A 12,524-nucleotide genomic window follows, 5' to 3' on the forward strand; every position below is an offset into this window, starting at 1 on the left:
TTGGTGGAGGAAAATGGCTGAGGACATGACATAATTGGAGAGACAGAAGGTGGGCGGGAACTGGGGGAGCTGTGTTCAACAAGGACAAAATTTAAACCTCAAAGGCATGCCCCCAGGGACTCACCTCTTCCAGTCACACCCTACCCTCCTATGGTCACCACCAAATTAATCACTATCAGGGATTAATGCATTGATTAGGTTAAACCTCTTATAACTCTATCATTTCATCTCTAAACTTTCTTGTATTGCCTCTCCCATGAACTTTTGGGGGATACCTATATCTAAACCATAACAAGAGGATAATATATACAGTATGAATACACTAAACAGAGTTCACATCCCAGGTGGTATTGAGCTGGAAGGCATGAGATTTTGTTATGCTATTCAGAATGGTGTGCAATTTAAAACTTATTTTTTTCCTGGAATTTTCTATTTATTATTTTTGGATCACAGTTAACCATTATAATTGAAACCTTGAAAGCAAAACAACGAATAAGAGGGAACTACTATGCTAGTGTATACTCAGAATAGGCAAATTTATAAGTTACAAAATAGAATTAATGATTGCTTAGGGTTGGAGGAGGGGAATTTTGGGATGATAACTAAAGGGTATGGACTTTTTTTTTTTGAGGTGATGAAAATGTTTTAAGATTGTTGTGATGATTAAAGAACTCTATGGATATACTAAAACCCAGATCTGGGCTACCTGCCTTGTCCATACTAACATTCTTTCTTACAAGTGTACTATTTAATGTGTATGTATATATATATATATATAAAATATATATAATATATTATATATATTATATATTATATATAATATATAATACAAGTGTACTATTTAATGTGTGTATATATATACTATTTAATATAGTGTGTATATATATATATATATATATATATATATATATATATACACACAAGGAAAGGATTGTAATAGAATCTCCCCCATTTCTGGGTACATGGCAGTCTCACCAAGACTTCAGAAAATATCTGGTTTCATTTGTGTGTCTCCTCAAAGCATGATTAAGGAGCTAATGTAGTATAAGTATGTGAGAGTCAGAGTAATGAGCAGGCAATCTTGAGTATAAGCTAAATTTTATATCATATATTATCATTTGAAACCCTTTTAACAGTGTTTTATAAGTATTAAAACTTTTAGCTTTCCAGATGACTGTTTATACTGACTGCGCCTCTCTTTTCTTTGTAAGTCAAATTTATTATAATTGTGGGTATTTTTAGCTTCATTCGACATACCAGAACCATCTTGGTCTCTTGGCAGTGGAAATTTTAAACCAGTTGACTTCAGACAGTGCTGCTTTCTCTTGTTGATGACTTCATTTTGTGTTCAAATAGAAAGAGCATTCCCCTAGATGTGTTGGGTCTGTTCTATGACAGAGTAGAGTAAAATGTTAGGTCAGTGTGCTGTGGCAAAAAGAACACAGGTCTTGCAATCAGAGAGATATTATGGGTTTAAATATTTGTTTCAATAGGTCTGTAGTAAAGGAAAGAGCATGTCTCTCATTTTTGTGTCTATAAATTGAGAATGAGTTTTAGTATAGATTAAATGTGATACAATATATTTAAAACACTTCGCAAAGTGCCTGACAGATAATAGGGTCTGAATAAATGTTGAAGTATTTCCCAAGGGGAGAGAGACATTTCTGCACATATTTTTATTCTTTAATGAGAACTTTATTGAACATATCCGTTATGAACCAAGTACTATGTTTGGGTTTGGGGATACAAGAAATGAATATGCACAAATGACGCAATAGGAGTTACTTCCCTCAGTTTTTAGTGAAGCTGTTATTTGAGCTCTTTCAATCCTAAGGAAATTATTAAGTTTACTGTTCTTGACTCTTTAAACCAGCATTTTGAAGATTCTGTACCTAGCCAAATGCTGTAGTAATTATATTAATAGTAATAATATTACAAATAATATACCTATATGTTTCTGTTTTATAGTGATTTTACATTCATTATTTTAGAGAGTTTTAGTGTCATAATTTACAACCCCATATCTGTAGAACTACTTCTTGGGCTTCAAAGCAGTGCCATCAGAATAAACCTTTCTTGCCCTGTAATTCAAATATATCTCATCTGTATCTTAAAAGGTACTTTGCTTTGTGATATTAACAAAATAACAGAAAAGAGAACTCCAGAAGCCTATCCCTTTTGGTAGAAACAGTCAAGATTAACTTTTAATCAGAAGTTGATAGCAAATAAATCATGTTTAATTAAGAAAAAAAAAAAAAAAAAACCCAAACATGTAGATCTTGGCATTTTGATATTTAAAGGATAGATCTTACAAAATCAGTTTTTAAAAGTGAGTAAACAAGCAAACAAATAGCAACAACAAATCCAGGGGAGGGGAAAGAGTCTGATTTTCATTGTTGCCATCTTATAATATAGTCATGCAATGCACAGGTGATGTTTTAGTCAACAATGGACCACATGTATGACTGTATTTTCCATATAACCCTAGGTGTGTATTAAGCTATACCATCTAAATTAAGCACATTCATAACTTTTTTTTTTTTTTTTTGGTGGTGCTGGGGTTTGAACCCAGGGCCTTGTGAATGTGAGGCAATCGCTCTACCAACTGAGCTATATCTCCAGCCCCACTCATGATGTTTTGCAGTGACGAAATTGCATAACAATATATTTCTCAGATTATACCCTGTGATTAATGCATAATTATTCAAAATACTCATTTTTCAACAACCAGTAATGAGGCATGATAATAAAAATGTGTGGCTCATACATAGAGAAAAAAATGGATAGAAACTCTTCCTGAAGGAAGCCCAGGGATTTGATTTTCCAATACAGACTTTAAATTGTATCCTGAAGAGCTAAAGGAAATCATGAACAAAGAACTAAAGGAAACTGTGAGAACAGTGGAGAATTTTAAATTATAAAAAAATGAACCAAATAGAAATTCTGGACATAAAAAGTACAATGACAGAGTAGATTTGAGCAAGCAAAAGTGTCAAAAAACATGAAGATAGGTCAGTTGATATGATCCAGTCTGAGGAACAAAAGAAAAAAGAATGAATAAAAATGAACATAGCTTAAGAAATCTGAGGAACACCATTTTGTGTACCAATATACACAAAATGTAAGTTCCAGAAGGAAAAAGAGAGAAAAAGAGGCAAAAGAATACTTGAAGAGTAATGCCTGAAGTTACTCTGATGAAATAAAAAAATATTTATAGGTAATGAGAATCATGATACAACATATCAAAGTCTCTGGGACACTGTGAAGGTAGTGCTAAAAGTAAAGTCCATTGCATTGAGCTTGTTCATTAAAAGAATATAAAGTAAACAAATAAATAACATTATAACTCAAAGCCCTAGAAAAAGAAGAACAAATCAACACCAAAAACAGCAGAAGACAGGAAATAATTAAAATCAGAGGAGAAATCAATGAAATTGAAACAAACAACTGAAAAAATTGACAAAAGTTGGTCCTTTGAAAAAATAAAATTGATAAACCCCTAGCCACGCTAAAGAAGAGAAAAAGAGAGGAAACTCAAATTACTAAAATGCATGATGAAAAAGGAAAAGGACAAGACTGAAATACAGAAGATAATTAGAAACTATTTTGAAAATTTATACTCCAATAAAATAGAAAACCTTGAAGACTTTGACAAATTTCTAGAGATATATGACCTACCAAACTGAATCAGGAGGACATACACAATTTAACAGATCAATTACAAGTAATGAAATAGAAAATGCCATCAAAAACCTACCAATCAAGAAAAGCCCAGGACCAGACAGATTCTCAGTTGAGTTCAACAAGACCTTCAAAGAAGAATTAACACCAGTACTCCTCAAATTATTTCATGAGATAGAAAAGGAGGAAACCCTTCCAAAGCCATTCTATGAGGCTAATATCACTCTGATACCAAAAACATACAAAGATACATCAAAGAAAGAAAACTTCAGACCAATCCCTGATGAACATAGATGAAAAAATTCTCAATAAAATTTATGGCAAATCACATACAAAAACATTAAAAAGATAGTGCACCACAATAGATTAGGGTTCATCCCAGGGATGCAACGTTGGTTCAACGTATGGAAATCAATAAACATAATTCATCACATCAATATACTTAAAAACAAGAATCACATGATTATCTCAATAGATGCAGAAAAAGAATTTGACAAAATACAGCACCCCTTCATGTTCAAAACACTAGAAAAACAGGGATTTTAGGAACATACTTCAACATCATAAAAGCTATATATGCTTAACCCAAGGCCAACATCATTCTAAATGGAGAAAAATTGAAAACATTCCTTTTAAAAACTGGAAAAAGACAAAGATTCCCTCTTTCACCACTTCTATTCAACATAGTCCTTGAAACTCTAGCCAGAGCAAACAGGAGAAAGAAATTAAAGGGATGTGAATAGGAAAGGAAGAACTCAAACTATCACTATTTGCTGATGACATGATTCTGTATTTAGTAGAGTCAAAAAATTCCACCAGAAAACTTCTAAAACTCATAAATGAAGTCAACAAAGCAGCAGGTTATAAAATCAACACCCACAAATCAAATGCCTTCCTGTATGTATATCAGTGACAAATTACTGAAAGAGAAATTAGGAAAACGACTCCATTCATAAGAGCTTCAAATGTATGTATATACACACGCACACACACACACACACACACACACACACACACTTGGGAATCAGTCTAACAAAAGAGTTGAAAGACCTCTACAATGAAAATTATGGAACATTAAAGAAAGAAATTGAAGAAGACCTTAGAAGCTGAAAAGACCTTCCATGCTCCTGGATAGGCAGAATTAATATTGTCAAAATGGCCATATTACCAAAAGTGGTTATACAGATTTAATGCAATTCCAGTTAAAATCCCAATGACATTCTTCTTAAAACTAGAAAAAGCAATCATGAAATTCATTTGAAAAAGTAAAAAACCTAGAATAACCAAAGCAATCCTTAGCAAGAAGAGTGAAGCAGGAGGCATCACCATACCAGACCTTAAACTGTACTGCAAAGTCATGATAACAAAAATGGCGTGATATTGGTACCAAAACAGACACGTAGACCAATGGTACAAAATAGAGGACACAGAGACAAACCCACATAAATACTGTTATCTCATACTAGACAAAGGTTCCAGAAACATTCACTGGAGAAAAGATAGCCTATTCAATAAATGGTGCTGGGATAATTAGAGATCCACATGTAACAAAATGAAGTTAAACCCCTATCTCTCACCCTGTGTGAAACTCACTCAAAGTGGATCAACTTAGGCACCAGACTAGAGACTCTGTGCCTAATAGAAGAAAAAGTAGGCCCAAGTCTTTACCATGTGGGCTTAAGATCTGACTTCCTTAACAAGACTCCCAAAATGCAAGAAGTAAAATCAAGAATCAATAAATGGGATGGATTCAAACTAAAAACTTCTTCTCAGCAAAGGAAACAGTTATGTGAAGAGAGAGCCTACAGAATGGGAGAAAATCTTTACCACATGCACCTCAGATAGACCAATCTCCAGAATATATAAAGAACTCAAAAAACTTAACACACACACAAAAAAACTCAATCAATAAATGGGCCAAAGAGCTGAACAGACACTTCACAGAAGAAATACAATCGATCAACAAATATATGAAAACGTGTTCAACTTCTCTAGCAATTAGAGAAATGCAAATTAAAACTACCCTAAGATTTCATCTTACCCCAGAATGACAATTATCAAGAATACAAACAACAATAAATGTTGTTTATGATGAGGATGTGGGGGAAAAGGTACATTCATACATGACTGGTGGGACTGCAAATTGGTGCAACCACTATGGAAAGCAGTATGGAAATTCCTCAGAAAACTTGGAATGAAACCACCATTTGATCCAGTTATCCCACTCCCAAAGGACTTAAAATCAGCATATTACAGTGACATAGCCACATCAATATTTATAGCAGCTCAATCCATAATAGCTAAACTATGGAACCAACCTAGGTGCCCTTCAACAGATGAATAGATTAAAAAAATGTTATGTATACACACACACACACACACACACACACACACACACAATGGAATATTACTCAGCTTTAAAGAAGAATGCAATTAATGGATGGAGCTGAAGAATATCATGCTAAACAAAATAAGCAAATCCCCAAAAACCAAAAACCAAATGTTTTCTCTGATATGCAGATGCTAATTCACAATGGGCAGGGGGGCTAGGGAAGAATAGAGGTACTTTAGATTAGATAGAGGGGAATGAAGGGAGGAGAAGGATAGTAGGAAAGATAGTAGAATTAATCAGACATTATTATCCCATATACATATATAACTATATGACTGGTGGTATTCTACATCATGTATAACCAGAAGAATGAGAAATTACAGTCCATTATATATGATGGATCAAAGTGTCATGTGTAACTAATTTAAACAAAAAAAAATTTTTAAAGATTAAAAAGAATACTTGAAGAAATAATGACCAAACACTTCCAAATTTGATGAAAGACATAAATCTACACATCCAAGAAGATCAGAGACCCCAAAGCAGGATAAAGACATCTGCGTCAAAATCAAACTGTTGAAAACCAAACAGAATCCTGGAAACAGCAAAAGAGAAGCAAATCATCACCTACTAGTGATCTTCAATAAGATAAACAGCAGATTTCTCACCAGAAAGTGTAGATGCAAAAAGGCAGTGGTATGACATCTTCAAAGGACTGAAAGAAAAAAAAAAAAGTCAACCAAGAATTCTATATTCAGAATAATTATCCTTCAAAATTAAGAAGAAATTAGCCAGATGTGGTGGCCCATGCTTGTAATTCCAGCTACTAAACAGACTAAGGCAGGAATATTGCAAGTTTGAGACCAGCCTGAGCAACTTAGCAGGACCCTGTCTCAAAAAGGACTGAGGGTATAGTTCAGTGGAGAGCATTTGCCTAGTGTATATGAGGACTCATTCCAAAGTACTGGAAAAAAAATTTAAAGAAAAATTAAATATTTCCAAATAAACAGAAATTGAGAGATTGTCATGAGTAGACTTGCCTATAAGAAATATGAAAGGAAATCCTTCAGTGAAATATTATATTAACATACTTTTGGTATGTAACTCCTTTTTAAAAAATAAATAAAAGTACTAGTCTTGGCTGTTCTTATTATCTTTTGTCTTAGACACATGTGTCAGAACTGCCTATAGCAAGATGTTTTCAGGAAATGCCAAAGTTGGGCCCCTATCCCCAACTTCAAAGCCACAACTGTTATCCCAGATGGTCAGTTCAAAGATATCAAACTGGGCGTGGTGGTGCACATCTATAATTCCAGGTACTTGGGTGACTGAGGTAGGAGAATTGTAAGTTCGAGGCCAACCTCCACAATTTACTGTCTCAAAATAAAAATCAGAAAATAGTAAAAGCACCCTCATTTCAGTCCCTGGTCCCAGTCCTCCCCCCACTTAAAAAAAAAAAAAAAAAAGGAAAGAAAAACAGAAGAGAGAAAGATATCAGTCACTGGGGGTGTATTCAGTGGTAGAGCATTTGCCTAGCATGTTTAGTCCTCAGCACCCCCAAATAGAAAAGCAAAGATATCAACCTATCTAACTATAGAACAGAGCATGGTGTATTGTTTTACTCTATTGACTTCACCTATGTATGCCTCCCAAAGATCACAGCTTTCAGTGATAGGGCAGATGAATTGAAGAAACTCAGCTTCTAAGTAATTGTTTCTGTGGATTCTCATCTCTATCATCTGTTCTGCTTTTAAAACACCCAAGAAATAAGGAGGACTGGGACCAATGAATATTCCCATAGTATCAGACACAAAATGCACTGTTGTTCAAGATTATGGGGTTTTAAGGGCTGATGAAGGCTCTCATTCAGGTGCCTCTTTGTCATTGATAATAAGGATATTCTTTAGCAGGTCGATATAAATGACCTTCCCGCGGACCACTCTGGATAAGACTTAGATACTAGTTCAGGCTTTCCAGTTCACTGACAAATATGAGAAAGTGTACCTGACTAGCTGGAAGCCTGGCAGTGATACCATCATGCCTTATATCCAAATGAGCAAAGAATACTTCTCCAAGCAGAAGAGAGTGCTGGATTATTTTAGTGCCAGGCCACAGTGGATGGCCATGAGAACAAAAACCCTTTTGTACTTTGTTCATGTTTAGAACACAAGATGTAGTGGGGAACAAAACATGCCCTTCCTACAAGGACTGGGAAGCCAACTTCTTTTCTATTGGTGGGAATGGCCTGAGCTGTGTTGTGGAGCAGGCCATCTGAGCTGTATGATGTACAAGTAGTGGGACATCAGCCCAATGATCTTTTGTAGTATCTTAAATTTGAACTGAAAAATAAAAAGACAGCTGCATAAAAGAGTGTTGATGTGTACACAGTTTGTAAGTTGGTGGCAATAGCAACATGAAGAAGACATAAGAGGAGCAAGTTTTTGTGTACTATTGAAACCAAGTTATAATTCAAAATAGATTGTTATAAATTAAGATCTTAATTATAGTCCCCAGGGAAACCATTAAGAAAATATAAAAGCACTTGTGATAAAAGAAATAAGAAAAAAATTAAAATGGTACATTAGGAAATAATCTAACAAAAAAGAAGGCACTAGGGCTGGGGAGATAGCTCAGTCGGTAGAGTACTTGCCTTGCAAGCACAAGGCCCTGGGTTCGATCCCCAGCACCGTAAAAAAAAAAAAAAAAAAAAAAAAAAAAGAAGGCACTAATGGAGGAATTCAGGAATAAAAAAGATATAATAGAAAACAGGGACTAGGGATTGCCTAGCATGTACAAGGGTTTGATTCACAGCACAAAAAGAAAGCAGAATGGGAGAAAACCTTATCATAATTATGTTAAATGTAAATTGAATAAATTCACCAATTAAGAGGTAGAGATACAAAGAGGAAAGGTTTAATTTAGCTAAAATGTTCAAAGATTTCTTTCCTTTCCCTTCCCTTCCCACCCTCTCCGACCTTTCTTTTCTCATTTTCTCACCCTCTCCCCCTCCTCTTCCTTCCTTCTTTTCTTCCATCCTTCCTTCCACTAGGGGATTGAGCCCAGAGGTACTCTACTATGGAGCTACATCTCTAGCCCCTTTGTTTAATTTTTAATTTTGAGACAGGGCCTTGCTAAGTTGATGACGCTAGCCTTGAGTTTGCGATCTTTGTTCCTCAGCCTCTGAGTCACTGGGATCATAGGTGTGTGCTATGATTTTAGAGGTTTCAGTCTATGGTTTGGCCCTGTTCCTTTGATGCACCCCACAAAACTCAGTTGCATTTCTATACACAAGCAGTGAAAACACCAAAAAATGTAATTAAAAAAATAATTTTTAGTAGTATCAAAAAAGTAGAATGCTTACAACTAAACCTAACCATGGAATTGCAAGATTTGAACACTAAAAACTATAAAACATTGTTGAAAGAATGTTAAGAAGATAAAAATGAAGAGGAAGACCTCCTGTGTTCATGGATTAGTATAGTCTTTCAAGATGGTAGCACTTCCCAAAATGTTTTACAGATTCAGTATGATGTGTATTAAAATTCTGGTGGCCTTTTATTTTTTTGCAAAAAATCAGCAAACTAATGCTAAAATTCATATATGGAATTGCATGGGATCCCAAATATGCAAAGTGATCTTGAAAAAGGACAAAGGTGGAAAACTCATACTTTTTTATTTCAAAATTTACTTCAAAGCTGTAACAATCAAAACAACGTGATACTGGACTAAAGGTAGACATAAAGATCAATGAAATCAAATTGAGAGTCTAGAAATAAATTCATACAGTTATGGTCAGTTGATTTTCAGCAAGGGTGCCCATAAGACCATTCATTGAGGGAAAGAAATAGTCTCTTCACATTTGGTACTGCAACAACTGGATGTTAACATTCAAAAGAGTGAAGTTGGACTACAGCCTCACACCATAGACAAAAATGAATTAAAGATGGATCAAAGACCTAAATATAGGAACTAAAACTAGATAAAACTCGTAAGAGAAAGTACTTGGAGAGGTTAGCTATATATGTTACCTGTTGTTTTTCTTACAGCTTATATGCTATAGTTTAGTAGATTTCAGTGATTCCATGCCTCCCTGGGCCAAGATTATCCTCTTATCAACCAGTTCTTTGCATAGAATTGGTGCTCTGTAAAGTGTGTCGACCAAATGAATAGAAGAGACACTGATAATGTCTGCCATATTGAGGTTTACCAAAAAGATTTTTGAAACTCTTTGTGTGTCCTCAATGTGTGCTTTGTCACTATAAGTGTGAGTTTGGACCTTTCCTTTTACCACAGTGAAGTTTAGGAGGCATGTGAACAGGTTCTCCTGGCTACTGTTAGTTGTCATTTGTGTACCTGATAACTTGTATATGGAACCAGTGATTTTTACCTTGTTACTTTTGACAAGATAGACTCATAAATTATATTAAGTTCCTTAAAAATATATTAAGTTAATTCTTAATTATGGAATATTTGGAACTTAAAGTTTAGGTCCATCCTCAGCTTGAAATCTCTTGATGGAGTCAAGCTCAAAATCTGTTGGAACAGCAATCAGTTTGATTATAAAAAGTTACAAAGATCTTTCTTACATTGATCATAAAATCTCTTCCTCATATTGTCTACTTGATTCTCCATGGGAATTACACCAAAAACTCATATATTCAAAATAATGCTGCCTCTCTCTGCTCTATATCCCTTTCTCCTGACCAAAATATACATTTCACCAAAGTATTTTAATGTGTTTCCATCTTACTGGGTGGCTTACACAAGTGGCAATTTGTGTGACTTCTAGGAATGCAAATGAATTTTAATAGTTTTCTAAGTAAAATATCTATCAGGCTGACTTCTAAGCAGCTGTCTGCATAGGGTGACATTGGAATTTTCCATCTGTATCAAAATGTATCTCCCACCAGATAGTACAATTTTCATATTAGTCATTTGGGTTGGGATAAGTGTTCAATTTGGTGGTGCATGGCCCTCACTTTCTCTTGATAATACCATGTGGCCATGAGACATGGAATGGGAGAATTTTGAATGGAAGGAACAACACAGAGATGTTGGAATAGAAGCCATGGTGAGTAGGTAGGACTGTAACTAGAGATGCAACAGAGGAGAGAAACTGTAGAGAGATTCCTTCATAAATTTTTTCCTGAGCTAATCCTGACACAGGATCTCTCTTGACTTATGTCAAACACTCATCCATCAAAATGCACATGCTATAGGAAAGGTTTTTCCAACTTCGTTCTTACTCCATCACAGGTTATTACTAACCCTCTCTTTTATGTCATTTCTGCTCCTTAGGCAGACTTTGTGTGTGTGTGTGTGCGTGCCCCTTTATTGTATTGCCTTGTTTAATCATCTGCCCCACTGGACTTTGATTCCTTGAAGTTTTAGATTGTGTTTTGTTATATTCTGCATTCCCAGTGCCTGGATAGTGTTCATCAGTGCCTGGCATATAGTAAGTCTGCTTGGTGAGCAGACATATTAGGCAGGAGTTGGGAAATGGAAAACAAAGGTAAGAAATTATAGTCTGTGGGGCAGGAGACAGTTATTTGAACATGATTCTAAGATTCACATGCAGGGCTGGGTATGAAGTTAGATCCCACCCTCACACCATATATAAAATTTAGTGTAGTCAACTTCAGTATACAATACAGGTACTGTGGACTTTGATTTGTGTTGTAAAGTCATGATGTAATACATAAGACAATAATTATACGTTCTTAACCGGGTATGGTGGTACATACCTGTAATTACAGCCATTCGGGAGACTTGAGACAGGAGAATTGCAATTTAGAGAGACTGGGCAGTTTAGAGAGACTCCATCTGAGAATTTAAAAACAATCAAAAGTACCAGAGATGTAGCTCAGTGGTAGAGAGCAATGCCTAGCACATGCGAGGCTATGGGGGAAGGAAGGAAGAAAGGGAGGGAGAGAGGGAGGAAATCATGTGTTCTTGAAAACTCAGATGGAGTTGTGGCTCAGTGGTATAGCACTTGCCTGGCATGTGTGAGGCCCTGGGTTCTATCCTCAGCACCACATATAAATAGATAAATAAATAAATAAAAAGATCCATTGACAACTAAAAAAATACTTTTTAAAAAAGGATTAAGGGAGGGACTACATTTAATTTTGACTCTCTACATAAAAATGTACTACTATGCGTTTTTATAAGTATTTTGGTATTTGTTTCATGGCTGATTTAGATTGCTTGACAAGGGGTTTGGGTCTAATAAAATAAACTTTGTTTGTAAAGGTGATTTAATGCTGAATCCATTTTAAGGAAGGTGAAGTATGCCTGCATGTCTCTAAGCTTAGGTCTTGCCTCATTTAGGCAGGGTCTAATTTGGAAACAAAAGCTTGAACCAGAACATTCTTTCTCTTTTGATAGGTTTGTTCTTGGAATATATTTTGTTCATAAATTAACTCATTTTTTATTGTAGCTGCCTAAGGGAATTGTCTTTCTTGGTGAGTGGTTTAGAATGCACAAAAGAGATTGTTATCTTTTTCCTAAA

General features: G+C 35.1%; 1 protein-coding gene and 1 pseudogene across 1 annotated transcript in view; both read left to right on the top strand.

Moving 5' to 3' along the window:
• Rnf169 (ring finger protein 169) overlaps positions 1 to 12,524 on the top strand; it is a 92,915-nt gene that overhangs the window by 74,215 nt on the left and 6,176 nt on the right. The window lies entirely within an intron of this gene.
• Positions 7,209 to 8,312, top strand: LOC124958214 (peroxiredoxin-1-like; annotated as a pseudogene).

Source organism: Sciurus carolinensis, chromosome 11, assembly GCF_902686445.1.
Source record: "Sciurus carolinensis chromosome 11, mSciCar1.2, whole genome shotgun sequence".
NCBI lineage: Eukaryota > Metazoa > Chordata > Mammalia > Rodentia > Sciuridae > Sciurus > Sciurus carolinensis.